Below are 19,071 nucleotides of genomic sequence, written 5' to 3' on the forward strand. Positions count from 1 at the left end.
ATTGAGTGTAATACTGATAAAACAGCATCTTGCTTGATAAAAGAGTCTCTTCCCTGATAAAACTTAAGGTACCCTAAATTTCACATAATACGTTACGAACGACATTGGAAAATCTCATATTAGTTACAACAATTGTGTTTTTAATAATTGTTCATTTTCGATTTAAACAGTTTTTTATGTATTAACAATATAATAAATAAATTGGTTCATTTTTAAATCATAAAATAATTTATCTATAACCTACTTAAGACATTGATCCTAGTTGTCTTAAAAATATTTCACAGATGCCCGTATTTACTAATAATACATATTGGTTCACAAAATAATCTTTTCAAATACCACTCGTCCTCTAAATTTTGCTTGATAAATTTTTTCGTTTTCATACTTAAACTTCTTTATTTAGGGTGGACAATTCGACGTAGATCTCAGGATCGAATTGTTTTGTAATGCCCCTTTGTCCGCTTCTTCTCGATCGACGATGGTAAATAAATGTTTGAGTGTGGAGAAAAAATATGGTTTTATTGACAGCTACGTAATTACACTATAGATGATGTTCAGGTAACTTTCTATGATAGACTGCAACCCAAAATAGTCCCCTTGGTAAATTTATAATCTCGTCAAAATATGCAATTCATCAATAAGTTGCATGACAACCGAACTACGGACCTTGCGTTTTGAAAGGTTGCAACTACAGTTTAAAGGAAGCTATTGCAAAACTTAAAGTTCAATTGGAAAATACATTATTTGGCAATTTACTAAGTTTGCAGGTTGAATGGACTCTAATTATTAAAATATTACTCGATGTTTCCCAATGTTTCAATTATACATGGTGAAACTATAAAAGTTTAGGAAGTTAAGAAAAAATGTGAGATTACAAATTAAGGGATTACTTTGAGATTGAACATAGGGTAAAATCACTCAAACAAACCGAAATGGATAAAATCACTCGTCCTTCGGACTCGTGATTTTATCATTCGGTTTGTTTTCGTAATTTTACCAAATAAAGAAGTTTTCGTGAAAACAAAAAAATTTATCGATAAAATCTAGAGGACTCGTGGTATTACCTTTGAATAAAAAATTAAAAACTAAAAAATATATTTCAAAGTACATAAAATGTATTTAACAATTTTGTGTATTGTTACGACCGTCATCGATGCAAGCGTGGATTCGAGCTTGAATATTGCTAATAACTAATAAGAAGTTGAAAAAAGTTTATTGAAAAATTGAAAATGTTTATTCATTTTTAATTAATAAGAAGTCGATAAATTATCTTTTGTGGCAGATTCTCCCATTCTTCTCTAGAGACAGTTTTAACTTCCCGATGGGTTCTGGGAGGATTCCTTCGGACATGAACAGCTCTGAAGGGCACATTTCATGCAAGTTCATGTTCAATGGGGTTGATGTCTAAAGACATCGCGGGTCACTCCAATCGGCGAATACCTTTTGTCTCAATATAGTCATTAATCGAGTTGTATGTGGGCGGGAGTTGTCATCCATAAATACAACATTTTTACCAACACCTCCTCGCCATAATGTCGGATGAGGTTTTAAAATCCGCGTGGTGTACCTTTGACCCCTTGCAGTCCCGTCAATAGCCACCAATTCCGGGATTCCATCTGTCATAACACCTGCCCAAAACATAACAATTCCACCACCGAAAAGAGGTATGGGATGGGCATATTATGCTATTTAGTACGTTCTTTAACGGTAAAATATTGCAAAACCTCTATATTTTAATGAACCGCTTGGATTGACATAAAATTTGGCATACACATAGCTAACAGGTCAAAGAAAAAAAGTAATATTGTGCCGATGTGTGCTTTTGCCCCGGGGGTGTCTTACACCCCCTCTTGTGGGGTGAAAAAATATATGTCCAAAATACGTCCGGAAATCGATAAACTGACTAATTCTAAGCAACTTTTGTTCCCTAGAGTTTTTTCACCAAGTAAATACTTTTCGAGTTATTTGCGAGTGAAATTGTTCATTTTTCAACAAAATAACCACGTTTTTAGAAGGTTTTTCGCAAGTAACTCAAAAAGTAAGTATTTTATCGAAAAAAATATTCTCAAAAAATATAGCCTGCAAAAAAGTAAAAAAAAATGGTGTATACATTAGGTCTCTATACTTAACAGAAGCAGAGTTATAGCTAATGAAATATAGGTTCATATTTGAGTCGCTCAGAAGCAGAGTGGCCTAAGTGTAAAATTGATGTTTTGAGATATCGGCAAATAAAGAATTGAGCTAAAAATGAAACCAGTTTTTTTTATTAAACAGTATTATTTTATTCACTTACACAAACATTTCTGGAACCTAATACATTATATGAGTCGAATGCGCAAAAAATTAACAAAAAAAATCTTTTTTTTCTATAAAAAAAAGTCAGTTGGGCCACTATGTCAAATATTAAGCTTTTACGAAAAAACATAAAACTTTCACTTGGGTCACCTATTCATCTGTTTCCGATCCAATATCATTAACTACTGCCTCCACGTTTGTCTTCAGGTTTATGTAAAATTCATGATAGACCGGCGGAATGTAAGGAAGAAGACTCTGAAGGTCTTTATACTTTAGTTGCTCTATGGGTCTTCCAGCAGGATAGAGGATGTCCAAGTAGAAGTCTTCTCTTTTTATCTGAAAGACGTCTGTTCTTTTTTTTGTGACGTCAACACAATTAAATAATACACTCTCGTTATTAGAATACTTAAAATAAATTTTGAATGGCTCTTCTGATTTGAACATTAGCCACTGTATTTTAAGCCATTCTACTTTTATATCTTGCTCTCCTTTTTTCGGTTTGTAAGTAACTTCTCTAGTTTTTCAGTACACTTAAAATTTTCAGAGGTCATTTTAAATACCTGAAATTTGTTCTTCTTTTTGGAACTGGAAATAACTTTCACCCAATCGTCTGGCAAAAAAATGTCTTTAAAATATCGTTTTTGTTTTTCGATCACTCCAAAGTCTCTGTCACATGGCAAATAGGAGTGACCGGAAACTAGAAACTTGTGATGTATGACTGTGGGACTGAAAGTATTGGAGACACTCATGTATGTACAAATAGATGCCAGTTTAATATTTCGATTTTGACCTCCGCATTGGTCGCTGTACAAGATCAAAACTGGTGTGTTAACATATGTTTTTACGTAGTGTAAAATGCAAGAACCAATTTCTTGTGGGCCACGTGAGGCTATGCCTTCATGCCATACATACATGTGTATCTGTCCTGTCGTTAGATTGTGGATGCCAAAACAATACGTCCACAACTGTCTCTTGTAATAAGCCACTCCCGTAGAAATACTAGGAGTAGCTAAAGTTTTCATTAAATCAAATGCAATTACTGTTGTGGTATCTTTATTCTTGGCTGCATCTTCCTTCATTCCACTTCGAGCTGCTTCTGCCTTCCGCAGGTGTAACTCTTTCTCTATTTCCATTCTGCTTTTTTCTACACCTACACAGCTTTTTATTTTGATGTTATAAGCGTCACATCGTTTGCAAGTGTCAGTGAGAGGATAACGGAAATGAAGATTAAAATCTTCATTAAATATTTTCGAAAAGATGAATTTGGATACCTTCACTTCTGGTTCTTCACCTTGCACATACAAATCAAAAAGTTTTGAGATATTTAAATCAGGTGACAGATACTCTCGATTAGGATTTTTGTTGCGGCTATAGTGTGATGTATATTTGGCAAATTTGTTAATGAAATCTTTTATATTTTGGATATCGGTTTCCCTTGTCTTATTCTTAGGGGGGTGCTTGCCTCTTTTATCTAGTGGCGGAGTGATTAATTCGCCACCTATTGATTTGTTTATTAAAGCTCTGGTGAGCCTTCCATCTGAAACTTGTAGAGCTTTTTTGAAAAATGATTTACAAACAGTTACCATATCACCTGATTCTTTCGGTAATGTATAAATTCGTGTCTTAGAACGTTTATTATTGTTTTGAGCTGCTGTATGTCGACCTTTATTGACAACATTTACTTGTATATTAATGTAAGCAGTCTGTAAATTAAAATCAGATAAGTTGTAGAAACTTTGGAAAATATTTTTTCTTTCTTTAAGAGATAACAACAAATGACACTTTCGTGGACAGCTGCAAACTCCATGAAAAAATTGTTTCTTAGACACAATTCTACCACGAGGATTCAAATATGATTTTCCTGAATTTCTTTCCAACTTAGACTTAGATCTTTTCCAAACTGAATTATTTTTCTTACGTTTTTTACCCCTACTTGATCCAGGTTCCATAAGTCCATCTTCTGTGAAGCTTTCCCTAGTTGTAGAAGACTCAGCATCAGAAGGTGGATGGAAGTCAGAGCCAGAATCTGTTTCAAATTCACTGGGTTCACGAGTACTGGATGTATCCGACAACGGCATTTCCAAACTATAACAAAAATATTCTCTATTAATTATTAATTCAAGTGATCAAATGTCTTTAAAAAAAACTTTTGAATAAAATCCTTTACACATGTCTTTAAGTTAAAGACTAACCTATACTTTTGGCAACATCGCTTAGAAAACCATAAACATACCATAGATATTATGAAAATATGTCTAAGTAGAAAACTAGCCTGCTTTCTTCATTTTAAGGTTATAATTTTAAGGTTATAATCTTAAAAAATTTAGAATCCTAATTTAAATTTTGAGCCGAGATATTTACAATCACTATTAATTTACACTAAAATACAATAATTTACTCACCGTTGCTCAAGATTGCACAAACATAAACCGTATAAAAGGCTGATAGTACTTTAAAGAACGAATTAACGCTAGACGAGACTGATACAAACACACAAGGCAAGAGTGACAATGTCTAAAATATCATACTGCACACTGGCCCAACTGTCACTTGGGCCACGTTTCCATAACTAGATCATGTGAAATGTTTACGTAGCCTAACTGTACAAGTCGCGTCATCTCTTGGTATACAACTAAATGTTAGTTGAGCCACTCTGAAATGAAAGATATGATAAAATGCCACCTATTGTACTACCTACCTGAATTATACAAAAAAATCAGTTGGGCCACTCTGCTTCTGAGCGACTCATTTGTCAAATTCCAAAAAGAATATTTTAACTTGAAGTAACCAAAAAATTAAGCACTTTTTGGAGAAAACTCATTACAACTTTTTTAAAGTGTTTAAAAAAAGCTTTTTTTGTTTTACAAAAAAACATTTCTAGCATCAAAAATAAACAAGTTACGCTCAAAATCAAATTGGTCCCTTTTCTTTTGGTAAAACAATTGGGAAAATCACCCCCTAATTGAAAATGAACGTAATCGTTACCACTTGACAAGTTTCTTTACTCCTGTATGTATTGTTTATATGATCTGTAGGTTTCATTGGTTTTAAGTCCTTATTTTTGGGAGGGCTGTAGTTAAAAGGGCTTGAAAGATTCACTAATCACAAGTGTATTCAAATTTAGATACACCAAATTTTAACCAATTTTTGTTTTACAGAAAAACAAAAAAAAACAAAATATTCAGAAAAGCAAGCCGACTTTTTTATTGTTTCAGATTTTTGGTATCACTAAATATTTTTAAATTATTTTGAAAAATTGCATTTTTTTCCAAAATTTAAAATTTTGAAAATTTCACTTCAAAACCAATTTTTTTTCAAAAATGAGCACTTTGAAACGATGAAATTTACAGATCATATAAACACAACATAAATAAAATAACTTGTGAAGCGATAATGATTAATATCAGTTAAGTTGCTAATTAGGGGTTGATCTTTACGATTTTTTTTGCCAAAACAAAAGGGAGCAACTTTATTTTGAGCGTAACTTGTTTACTTTCGATGCTAGAAATGTTTTTTAAAAAACAAAAATAAAGTTTTTTAAACATTTTAAAAAGTTAAAATGAGTTTTCCTCAAAAAGTGCTTCATTTTTGGTTATTTCAAGTTTAAATATTCGATTTGGAATTTGACGAATATTAAGCTATTTTTCATTAGCTGCAACTCTGCTTCTGCTAAGTATAGAGACCTAAAATATATACACCACTTTTATCACTTTTTACAGGCTATATTTTTGCTAAAAATGATTTTTTTGACAAAATACTTACTTTTTAAGTTATTTGCGAAAAACCGTCTAAACACGTGGTTATTTTATTGAAAAATTAACAAATTCATTCGCAAATAATTCAAAAAGTATTGACTTGGTGGCAAAACCCTTTAGAACAAAAGTTGCTTAAAATTAGTCAGTTTATCGACTTCCGGACTTATTTCGGACATATATTTTTTCACCCCAGAGGGGGTGAAAGTCACCCCCATGGAAAAAGCACACATCTACACAATATCACTTTTTCGTTAACATGTTAGCTATGCGTATGTCAAATTTCATGTTAATCCAAGCGGTTCTTTAAAATTTACAGCAAAAACTGTGAAAGAATGTACTAATAATTATTATAGCCAGAGCACAAGGCTTTCGCCAAACACGAATTCGCCGTCTATCACTATAAACAGATTTTGGTTTTGTCTGACAAAGCAGAAAATTTCAAAACTGTTAGGGGAGCTTAGTAGATAATTTAATAGATCTATACAGAAAAAAAGTAGAATTAAAGAATTACAAAAACCTCTATTTACCGAAAAATACGGATTTACACATATTATGTACAAATACAAATAGTATTTTAGTGATCTTCCGGTATACGAACTAGTTCTGTGCTATTATATACATTGAAAATGCCCTATAAGCGGACTATTCTTATTTTTAAAAAAAAAATCGTTTTATAAACATAGCTCTTTTATTTTTGGCGACACAAAGTTTTTTCAAAAATGATTTTGTAGTAATTTTGAAGAGCTATAAGACTACGTAAATTAAATTCCGTAAGATCTCTTAGTTTTTAATTGGGTGGGTTTAAAGGGCTTGATAATGGGGTGTTTGCTTGTAAATAGAGGTTCTAACACTAGAAAGTCGGAGGGGCCAATTTGGCCCCTGTTGCGATTTAAAGTTTTTGTAGTTTTTTTATTTGAGGCAATAATATTTTCATATTTTATGACTTTTAATATTTTGACACAAAGCCTTATTTGAAACAAAAAAATATTTTGTACTTATTTTATTTAATGGTTTTTTAACAAATCTACCGTAGAAGTCTAAAGGGGATAAATTGGCCCCGTGTAAGTTATTATCGTTTTCTCATAAATTCGAAGATCCTTTCTTTCAAATGCCTGTCGAATGGGTAAAATTATATTTATGTATGTTTATTGTAAATGGTTACCCTTATACTGGTACTGATCATCTACGTAATAAAGATACAATTGTTGGCGAACACAAGTGAACGCAAAGATGCAATTGTTGGTGTAGAGGACCAAATGACGCGTCTTTATACTACAAAAGCAACTTCAAGACGATGGCCTATATACGTGTTTTATCATACTCTTGACTTGAAAGCCATAAATGCATGGATTATTTATAAAGAAATAACTTGAAGTAGACTCAGTTACCGAAAGTTTATTCTTCGGCTGTGTGAAGAATTATGGGCCCCATACCTTGTCTCCCGAAATCTGGAACTACGTCTAGCAACACCAGGTCTACCAACAACTATCACTGTTACTATCCAAAAACGAAAAATATGTCAGTTGAAAATATGTTGTAAACTAAATCATACTTCAAATCATTGCCACGGTTGTAACAAGGCAATGTGTGGCAAATATCAAAAACTGCAAGTTGTATGGTGTTCCGAAAGTTTTTGATGGGCAGCGAATATGTTAAACAATATAAGTAAAACTTAAAATTAGATTCTACCGTCTAGAGTTGATTTAATTTCTTTACACTGAGTTTTAATTGATTAAGTTACGTGGGGCCAAAATGATCCCTTCCGGCTTTCTAGGTAGGTATGCTAAGCCAGACATTCTAGAGTTAAACAGCTATATCTCGCTAACTGTTTACTGTAATGAAAATCTATGAATAATAAAATTTTAGTTATGAAAAAAGCTACAATTTAGTTGTCTATAATTTTTTCGTATCCCTAGTATTTTCAGAGATATTTTGAAGAAAATGGTGAAAAATACGAAATTGCAAAAAATCAGTTTTCCTTTAAACCAAAATTTTTCCAAAATTAGACCTTTTAAATGGGTCAAATTGACCCATTGGGTGTATTGGTTTCTTGGGTGTATTGATTATACAAATATAAAGGAATTAGAGAAAGGTGAAGACCAATTTTTAATTAGGAGGGTAGTTAGGGGGTTGTTTTCACTAATTTTTTTCATAAAGAAAAGCAGGTACCCACCTTTTTTGATCATAAGTCACTTAATTTTTATGCTAGAAACTTTTTTTTCTTTGAAAGGTCTAATTGTATCCTTGAAAAAAGATTATCTAAGTTTTCCTCGAAAAATGCAAAGCTTTCCCGTTATTTGGCTTTGATTATGTCAAATTATAAATTTGACGAAAAAAGCTAACCTTTAACATGCCGTACCTCGGTTTGGATTTGTCGTAAAAATATTATAGAAAAAGAATTTGGTTTGTGTTACTGAAAGACACAATTTCGATAGCTGCAGTTTTTTTTTTGCTAAATGCATATTTTTCGAGTTATTCTCAAAAAACTCTCTAAAAAAGGGGATTTTTTCGTCGAAAAACTGTTACTTTCAACCACGAATAACTCAAAAAATATTAGTTTTACGAAAAAAATGTAAAAAACATTTTACGTTTTACATCGATTTACATGGTTAAAATTTAATAAAAAATTCCCACCCCCGAGATGGGGTGGCAACCACCACCAAGGTTTTAGCGTACAGCGCCATGATATAGAAAATGATCCTTGGACTATTCCCTACCTTCTGTGAAAATTTCAAGTAAATCAATGCTGGACGAAAAAATTGCGAGCCAAAATGCTTCATTTCCTAAATACCAGATCGACGAAATGGGTATTTAATGCCTGGTTATAGATAGAGCCGCCTTAAATCTCAATGCAATCTGCGCGGCAATCCATTATGACTAAAGCTAAAAATTGATCTAAGACTCAATGGTGCAACGCCTATGTTTTGTAAGCTAAGCTTTAGGCACGTCTTAAGCTTAAGATCTGTAGGTACCACCAGGCATAAATGAAATAAAAATACCAAAAAAGGTGCACTTTATACTGGAAAGGGCTTATTAAATATGTGATAAGGATACGGATTAAAAAAAGTGTAAAGCTCGTGATTGTGAGGAGTGATGCATAACTTTTGAAACTATATATAAAGATATACTCATATAAAGTAAAGATGATAATAATATAAAGATTACACTTTCAGCCAAAATACCTCTAAACTTACAATCTTTGGATTTTTTCGAACGTTGAAATAACATAGTGTCTTGCGCCAGTAATTAAAAACATCAATTAAATAACCAAACAACAAAAGTTTCTCAATTCTATTTCTTTGCTTTAAATTTTGACGAATCGATAATCCCGATTCTGATGCGATTAGCCCCTAACCATTATATTATAAATCCTAATTAAATCCATCAATTAAAACAGCTTCTCGAAATTGCGTGGGATTGTTATTCACTACGCAAATAAGATTTTTGTTGTTTATTTACAGCTCAACGGCCGGGCTCCATTCTGGGGTTAATATCTTAACACCTCATACATTAAACATTAATTTACATCATCAGAAGATAGATTTAATATCCCTTGATTATACATCGGAATAGAAAAGACCTGACTAGTAAACCAAACCTGTAGCTGTAAATAACAAATACAAATAGCTTAGCAATATTTTTAGTTAACTCTACTTACTCACTCCTAAGATTAACACCGAGATTTATAATTTAGGAACGTATATACAGGGTTAGTCATAAAAATTATAACATAGTCGTGGTAAGGTTATTTCTAGCAAAATATGGCTATTCAATCAAATTTTCCCGTGGAAAAAACTATTATTAAAACCGACTATTTTTAATTCTTTTTTATATAATTTACTGTGCACATTTCAAAGTTGTGCATGGTGTATTAAAATTGGCATAGAGACAGAACTTAATAGAGCAAGAGCCCATGGCCCTCAGGCATTCAATATTTAATAAAAGCTGAAAGTTTCTCTGCGCATGTCTTTAACACAGGTAAAAGTGATCAGAGAGTATGAAGTTTGGATCGTGGTTACTTGAGCAGGTAACAAGTGGCAAAGGTGTGTAAAATATTACATAATTTATTATATTACTTTATATATGTTATTTAGAATAATATTATAGGAAATCATAATATGATTATGACCCATTGCCGGACAGTTTCAATAGTTTTTCACCTTGCCCGACGCATTGAGTTCCGTCTACTGCGATCTTTTACTGCGCATCAGCAGTCGTATTATTTATATTTATATATTATATATTATTATACAGGATGTCCCAAAGGTAGCGAGACGGTCGAATATTTTGCGAAATGAACATCCGATCGAAAAACTGAAAAATACTTGTTCAATATTTTTCAAAAATCTATCGAATGATACCAACCACGCCCCCCACTTCACCCCCTGGAGGCTTAAAATCTTAAATAGGAATCCCCATTTTTATTGATAATTTGGATTTGTGACGTAAAAATAAGTAACTTTTATCGAGACATTTTTTTCGAATTGTGGATAGATGGCGTTATAATCGGTCGTTATAAACAGTCTAATACCTCAAGAAGTACACGTACAAATGAAAAACCAAAAAACACATGTTTAATATCTTTCAAAAATCTATCGAATAACACTAAACACTCCCCCCACTTCATCGCGTGGAAGTAGGGTGAGGGTAACTTTAAAATCTTAAATAGGAGGTCCACTTTTTGAAGACCTCTTCCAACATTTGTGGCCGTATATCGCGGTATATCAATAACGCGGCGAATGTTGCCCTTCAAATTGTTTCAGGTTTATCGGCGTAGACTAGCGACTTCACATATCCCCACAGAAAATAGTCTAGTGGTGTTATATCGCACGATCATAAAGGCCAATTCACTGGTCCCAAAGGTGAAACTATGTGGTTACTAAATGTTTCCTTCAATAAATCAATCGTAGCACGAGCTGTGTGACATGTTGCGCCATTTTGGTAAAACCACGGATCCTGCACATCATGGTTGTTCAATTGAAGAATGAAAAAGTCAGTAATCATGGCTCTATAGTGATCACCATTGACTGTAATGTTCTGGCCTACATCGTTTTTGAAGAAGTACAGACCAATTATTCCACCAGCCCATAAAGCATACCCAACAGTCAGTTTTTCTGAATATAATAGTAATATACCCTTGAGGATTGTATCCACTCCAAATACGTCAGTTTGGTTTATCGACGTAGCCATTTAACCAAAAGTGAGCTTTATCGCTAAATAGAATTTGTTTACGAAAATCAGGAACAACGGCAATTTCGTTTTGAGCCCAATCACATAATCTACGCCTTGGTATGTAGGTCATGTAGCTTTAATTCTCACACGAGTTGGATTTTGTAAGCACGCAAATGAAGGTCTTTCGGCAAAATCTTCCATAAAGCGGATTGACACATACCCAACTTCTGTGCACGATGGAGGGTAGACTGATTCCGGTCTTCCTCTAAGCTACGCTCCTCAGCAGCAACAACTCCTTATGTACATACGCACTGTACGACCGACGGCGACGTCTCTGTAGATTAGGCTGGAACGAAACGATAGGAAAAACAATTTTTTTTAAAGAACTTTCTAGTAGCACTTGAAAGTTGCCTTATCATGTCTACAATAAAACTACAAAATATTTTTGTTCCAGGTTTACATCTTGAGGTACCGCAAGAGCTTTGAAAAGATAGGCTTTTAACAAAAAATACAGAATATTTCAAATATTTTATATACTTAACCTGGTTCCGTAGCTAACATTTTTTAGTCAAATATTGTTTTTAATAATAGTTAACATTGCTATCATTGCTATATGTACACATTGCTATACGATTTCTTTAGTTACAATATTCATCTTGATACTTAAAAAATTGTTTTTGGTCTCAAACTTGGGCATAATATTTTAGGAAGCAATCTTTGCAAAGCTATTTTTGCTTCAAGACCACAGACACTATGGGATGACTCAGTCACGAGCTTTATGACTCTTTTCGCTGCCTGTGTATCACAGGGAAAACACGGAAAATCCACAGAATTCACCTGACAAATAGGGTCTCTTGCTTCACTTATATACTCAGTTATATGTTTTGTCATAGGAGGTTCAGTAATTTCTTCTTCCGTCCAGTTAATTATATCAATGTAGTAATTGCCATTAAAGTTAAGCTTCGGGACAACAAACTTCCTTACACCATTTATGAGATCCGATCTTGCTTTTAAAAGTCGCCGTAGACCTAGCTCCCTTACGTGTTTTCTGGTGTCACATAAAATGGAGAGAAGCACATTTTCTGGGTGAGAGAAGTAACCATTCCATTGAATTACTGGATCAATTATTTGGAGGTGTTCCTCACAAAGATAACAAGAAAATTTGATGAGTCTCCACAAATGTTTTGATCCATTTACACAAAATGGTTTCAGTTTAATATAAAACCAGACTAGGGGCAACCAGACTCACATACATAGTTAATTTTTCAAATTATTTGAAGGATTCTCTGTTGCAACATATACCCGAAGAAGGCGATTGGCCAACGTAAGCCATCATGAATGAGCTAATTTCCCAGGGTTTTTAAAGAAAGATCAGAAGGAAAATTTGAAAAAATTAAACTTTGAAAAATTATTTATCTTAAAAGCCATTAAAATTAATCAGTGAGTGTGAGTGGTGTTATACTGATTGCCGTAAAACTTGTGTTACCGGCCACCTGACCTTACGGCCTGTTTCAAAATTCCGCAAACCAGTTATATGTATATTCGCTTATTTATGACCTGCTATTTACGGCCACCTTTATAGTACGGCCAAATAATCACATATTTTTAAAGCCTATTTTATAGAAATTGAATTTGAATGTTAGCCAAAATAATTTTGTCTATTTGTTAATGGAAATTCCCAGTACTATCTATTAGGACCTATTGTATCTACCTAAACAGGAGACTAACCTTCATCGGGTCGGTGGTCACAATAGGTTCTTAAAATCCTATAATAAAATGTCATAAAAGTGTTGTAAAAGATAAACGTTTGTCACTATTTATATGTATGATTACAATTCACAAAAGTTAGCCGAAAAATATGGCGTAAAAACTCAAATTATCAAAGGATATAAAAAAATAAGAGTGGGTTGAAAATTTTTTTAAAAAAGCTTAACATCAATATATTTTTTCCGTAGTATAGTTTTTTTATATTAGGATATTAAAGTAGTTTTAGTAGTTTCCGACGTTTCCGTTTATGTATAAAATAATATTTGCTTGTATTAACAAAATAAACAAAGTTCCAATCCCAATCGATGACGATAGATTGTACACAATACACTTTGCTGACGACCAAGCTATTCTAGCTGAAGACGAAAGTGATATAGAATATACGAGTATGCTCAGAAAACTGGAAGAGAAGTACACTAAGTGGGACCTTACAATTAATATACAAAAAACCGAATACTTAGTTGTAGGAGAAACACCATAAAGCCTACAATTTGAAACGGAAACTATAAACCCAACCGAAACATATAAATACTTAGGAGTCCAAATAACTTCAAAAGCAGGGAGTAACGACGAAATGCATTCCAGGATTGGCCAAGCAAGATCAGCTACCAGACAGCTACACGGGCTATTATGGAATAATAAAATAACAAAGAAAATATAAGAAGCATATATAAAACAATAATAGAAAGTATTCGGTTGTACGGCGCCGAACTCTGGAAAATAAACCTAAGAAATAAATCAAAAATTAAGGCCTTGGAAATGAACTATTGGAGACGACGTTGCCGGTTCACTAGACTTGATAGGGTGAGAAACGAAGATATTTAAGGTAGGAAATTTCCATTTAATGGAAATCGATATAGATATAATAGACACAATCGACGCGAAAAGACTCAACTGGTATGGACACCTTTAGAGAATGCCTGAAAGTAGATTGCCAAAAAATAGAAAAATGACTCCACCCACAAGAAGAAAACGAGGTAGACTAAGACGATCCTGGAGAGATGTCGAAGATGCAATGACGGCCAGAAATCTAAAAACTGAAGATTGCTTCGACAGAAAACGCTGGAAATTAGGATGCGAGAAGTGGCGTCAGCTGTAGAAGACTCGCTTATTTGTTTTTTATATATAACAAAGTTCCAATTATTTTTTATATATTTGTGGACTACAAAAACTGGAAATACCGGCCACCTTTCTATATCAGCCAATAGTTCCTTCAATTTTAGTGGCCGTTACTGACATATTTTATTGTATTAATCAATGATCAATTTTTAAAATTCTTATTTTTTTTATTCAAGTTGGAGTTGTACGTTATTTTGTTTTCATCACTCATAAATAAATAATATGTTTAGAGAGGCAGAGATATTATTACCTTCTTACCTTTTTTCGGGTTCTATATTCAAATGTACTCGAAATAATTACCCGAAAAATTCGGGTAATTGTACTCTGAGTACTTTTTTGAGCAATGTACTCGGTACTCTGTATTCGTTCCTCGAATATGAAAAGTACCCGGTACTCTGTACCAGAGTACAATTCGACACCTGATATGAAAAACATTGTAACTAACTTTTGCTTAGTTTACAGGAGACCGATTTAAAGAAATTTCTAAAACATTTTATTTTTTTACTGGGTCAGCTTTTACATTTTTTGTGATGTTCTTAATCCATATTTTATAACTTTTTCTCAGCTTTTCACTTTTACATATCACATTGTTGTCAACATTACTGGTCCTGATTTAGGTCGAGTTACAATAGCAAATTTTTTCAGAATTTTAGGTGAAAATCATTGTAAGTGGTTCATACAATGATATTTCAACACAGTGTGTTTCTTTGGTTAGGTGGATATAAATTGTAACTAATCAGTAAATATCCAAATAAAGAGATTATGACTAATTTATTTTATTGGTTTTATTTGAAACGTGATTTTTTTGCTCAGACAAGTAGTATTTAATAATTTACGTCATACATACTAACAAGAAGTAGGTAAAATAATATCTTTTAGATTTATTTATTACAAAATGAACATTTACAAATTATAAAACAGTTTATATTCTATTTAAAAATAAACAAAATTAACCCCTTGCAAACTTTTATTCAGAGTCATCATCCGAATATTCCGTTTGTTGAGAGTGGGGAAGATTTAAATAAAAACTGCAATATTGCTCTGGTGTAACTTTACCAGAGCACAAAGCAACAAGATCTTTTTATTTTGAAGTGGTTATGAGAAGTAACCCATTATATGCTAAAGGAATTTGTACTTCCCATTAATCGTGTATATTTTTATTCCTGGATTTGGTAGCCCTTTTGCTCGATTTTGGTTTGCATTCTAAGTTTATAAACGATAATTGATCAGAACTAAGATCGTACTGAAAACTAATAATATGTGGTTGTTCTTTATATATTTTTACGTATTGTATTTTCGACCAGAAAACTTGACGTTTATCTAGGTATATCTAAATCCCAATTCCGCATTTTCTTTAACATTGATTTAAAGTCCAAAATGTCATTTTGACTTAGTTCTTTCAAATCGTATGGTTTTCCTGTGACTTTAGCACACCTTATCAGTGTATACCACTGTTGTGGTACATAAACAACTTGGTTCTTTTTTCTTCGCTTAATGAGGGCGTGCATTGAATTACCCTCAGATTGAGAGTGGCCCACCTCAAAAAACGTGTGTGTAATATTAATATTCAGGATCTTAGCTGCATAAATATACATTAAAAATATTATTCGATTTCGATTTTGTCCTCCACAACAATTTGAATAAACTCTAAACTCTAATGCTCCACCAGCAACTTTTCTCTAAATGAAATCAAATAGCGCACTACTTATTTCATTATGCCCCTTTTTACCTGTGGTTTCATCCCATGCATAACAATAGCCTTCCGCAGATCCAAGATCAAAGATAGTAAAGTTATACACTTTAAACTTCCTTTTATAATTATAAAACAATGATACCTCTGATTGGAGCGTAGTTAATATTTTTTGCAAATCAAAGCAGGCAGTTACAACCGTTTCTGTTTTCTTAGAAACCTCTTTATCGCGATTTTTGGCTTCACGTGTAACACATTTATTTGCAATATGTAAAGCATATTTTTTTTCCATTTGGTCTTTCTCTGCTTTAGTGTTATGTATATTGCAAGTAAGACACATATCTTTTTTTGGTGCAAAAAAACCGATATTAAACTGAGTATTGAATATGTTTCTGTACTGACTTTTGGTGGTTGGTTTATCGCATGGGTGATTCTCTAACATCCATTCATTATATAGTGAATACAATTTGGGAAAAGTTCAAGACTCATCAAAATACATCTTACTTGTTCTTTGCCTTATGTAATGTGATTCTTTTGCTGGAACAGAGTTAATATGCGCACGAATCGAATTTTTAATATTTTCGTCTACAGCATTTGCTCTGTTCTTGTGGCGACCACGCATATCTCCAGGTATACGGCCTCCGCCTTCATGACTATCAATTTTTTTGAATATTGTAGTTAACCACATATCTGTTATGTTAAAAGTGTCCAAAAATGTTTTCTTACAAACTTGAAGTCGGTGTTCTGCCAACTGCAAATTATATTCATATGTCCAGTGTCTTCTGGACTCTTTTAGCTTTGCAACTTTAATCTCTTGTCTGAGAACATATCTACATAAATATTCGCTTTGTTGATCATGATCAGCCATTGCCCAAAAATTATTAAATAAATTGAGTCTATCATTTTCAGATAATTTCGATTAACATTTTCTGATACATTTATCGTTACATCCAGGTCCCAGTCCCAGTTCACTAATTTTCGATAATTTTGAAGTTTTGCAGTATATTCTTGGCCAGCGTTCCCCAGTTTCTTCAAGACATTTATTTTCCAAACACTAGGATCCCTTTGTCTCTTCCTTCCAAGATTTTTCTTCTTGAGGTATTGTTTTTTCTTAACAGACATATCTAATGGTGAACTTGTATCTTCGGTGCATGTAGAATTTTCCACTGTCGATGTATCTTGAGCGTGCAATCCACTGTGACCATTGATATCTGAGTTTCATCAGTAGAAGTTAGTTCAGCAGTGAATGATATAGGTGTTATTATTTTTGTTTGAAATTCTAAACTAGTATTTTTATGTGAGTTTTTACGATTTGAGGCATGCTTACTATGCTCAGCAGTTAATAATATAGAATTTACCTCCTGACTATATTGACTTACAATGTTGTTCATCGTAATATTCCACTACCTTGCTTTCTTGTATCACAACTTACAATGCAGTTATAAAAACTTACTCAATAAAAATGTTTCGAGAAAAACATTGTATCCCATGTTACAATGTTTTATTAAAAAATTTTCATCAATAATAAAAAAATTTAATATTGTAACATTGGTTACAATGTTTTTTCCACCCAGTGATCAAAAATTTGCACTTACAATGATGTTATTTTGTTAAATAACTTTATAATTACATAAGATAGGATAAAAGTTCTTAGACCAAATTGAAGGTTATCGTTTATAGATGCTATTTAAGCCATAGTTGAAAAACATTGTAAGTGGAGATACAATGTTTTTCATATCAGGTGTCGAATTTATCAGTACCCGGCCCAGCTCTTGGCACTTGCTAAATTATTCAATAAACGTCTGTGCGAAGCGATAACATCGACGCAGTGGAACAACGCAGGAATCGTTTTACTCCATAAGAAGGGAGATATCAGCGATCTTAGAAACTACCGACCCATTAGCTTTCTGCGGAAGTAAGTCGGATTTCTATCAGCCAAAAGAGCAAGCAGGTTTTAGAGCAGGATATGGCATGAATGATCATTTACAAGTAATTTAGGACTTAATAGAAAAGAGTGTTGAATATAACAAGCCATTAGTCCTGATGTTTGTTGACTACGAAAAAGCTTTTGACAGCATTAGTCATCAAAAAATGTTAAAAGCCTTAACAGAATGTCGTATAGATCATCGCTATATAAATATGATTAAATACATCTATCAAAATGCGACAGCAAGCGTGAAACTGGCAGATAAAAAGACCAATGCATTTAAAATAAAACGGGGAGCGCGACAGGGAGAAACAATTTCGCCAAAATTGTTAGAGCACAACATTATTAGAGCATATGTTTAAGACCGCAAATCTGAGTGAAAAAGGAATTAATATCAACGGAGAAATACTTAGTCATTTAAGATTCGCTGACGATATTATTCTTTTTGCTGACAGCATCGACGATGCAGTATCGCAACTGGAGAAACTATACCTAGCCTCCTTACAAGTTGGATTCAAAATCAACCATACAAAAACGCAAATCATGACAAATCTTGTGTTAAGCGAAAACATTTCAGTAAATGGCATGCCTATTGAAGAAACAACCTCTTATAAGTACTTAGTGCATGAGATATATAGGAAGAGATAATCAAACGTGCGATCTAAGCCGCCGCATAGCACTTGGATGGCATTCGGCAAGCTGAGCTATGTCCTCAAGTCAGAACTGCCTATGTGTCTCAAAAGAAAAGTCTTTGATCAGAGTGTGTTGCCAGTACTTACAGATATGGTGCAAAAACTTTAACAATAAGCAAGAAAGTAAGAAATAAAATTTGTGTTACCCAAAGAGCCATGAAACGCTCAATGTTAGGCATTTCTCATAGGGATCGCATTACGAACAGAGAGATAAGACGGAGAACAGGAGTGACGGATGCCGTAGAAAGAATTATGACCCTAAAGTGGAATTGGGTTGGACACATAGCTAGAATGTCGGATAACAGAATGACACAGCGAATAATACACTGGACACCAAGACAAGAAGCACATCGAAGTAGAGGTCGTCTGACAACCAGATGGTCTGATGACATAAAACGGATCGACAAAAATTGGCTGCAAATAGCACAAAACAAAATGCATGGAAAAGACTGAGGGAGACCTATATCCAGCAGTGGATAGATCCGGGTTGAATGATGATAATGATTAAAATGGAAGTAGTGCTCGATACGTATTTGGAATAAAAGCATGATTTTTAAAATAGATTTGCACAATTTGGAAGCGTTGTTAAGCCGTCAGCCTATTCATCCTGAAATGCCGAACTAAACTAAAAATAAATCAACAGCAGTCAAAATG

At 33.2% G+C, this 19,071-nt stretch overlaps 1 protein-coding gene across 1 annotated transcript in view; it reads left to right on the forward strand.

The window, feature by feature from the left end:
- Positions 1–19,071, forward strand: part of LOC114330024 (guanylate cyclase 32E) — a 965,459-nt gene that overhangs the window by 855,824 nt on the left and 90,564 nt on the right. The window lies entirely within an intron of this gene.

This window comes from Diabrotica virgifera, chromosome 1 (assembly GCF_917563875.1).
Source record: "Diabrotica virgifera virgifera chromosome 1, PGI_DIABVI_V3a".
NCBI classification, from domain to species: domain Eukaryota; kingdom Metazoa; phylum Arthropoda; class Insecta; order Coleoptera; family Chrysomelidae; genus Diabrotica; species Diabrotica virgifera.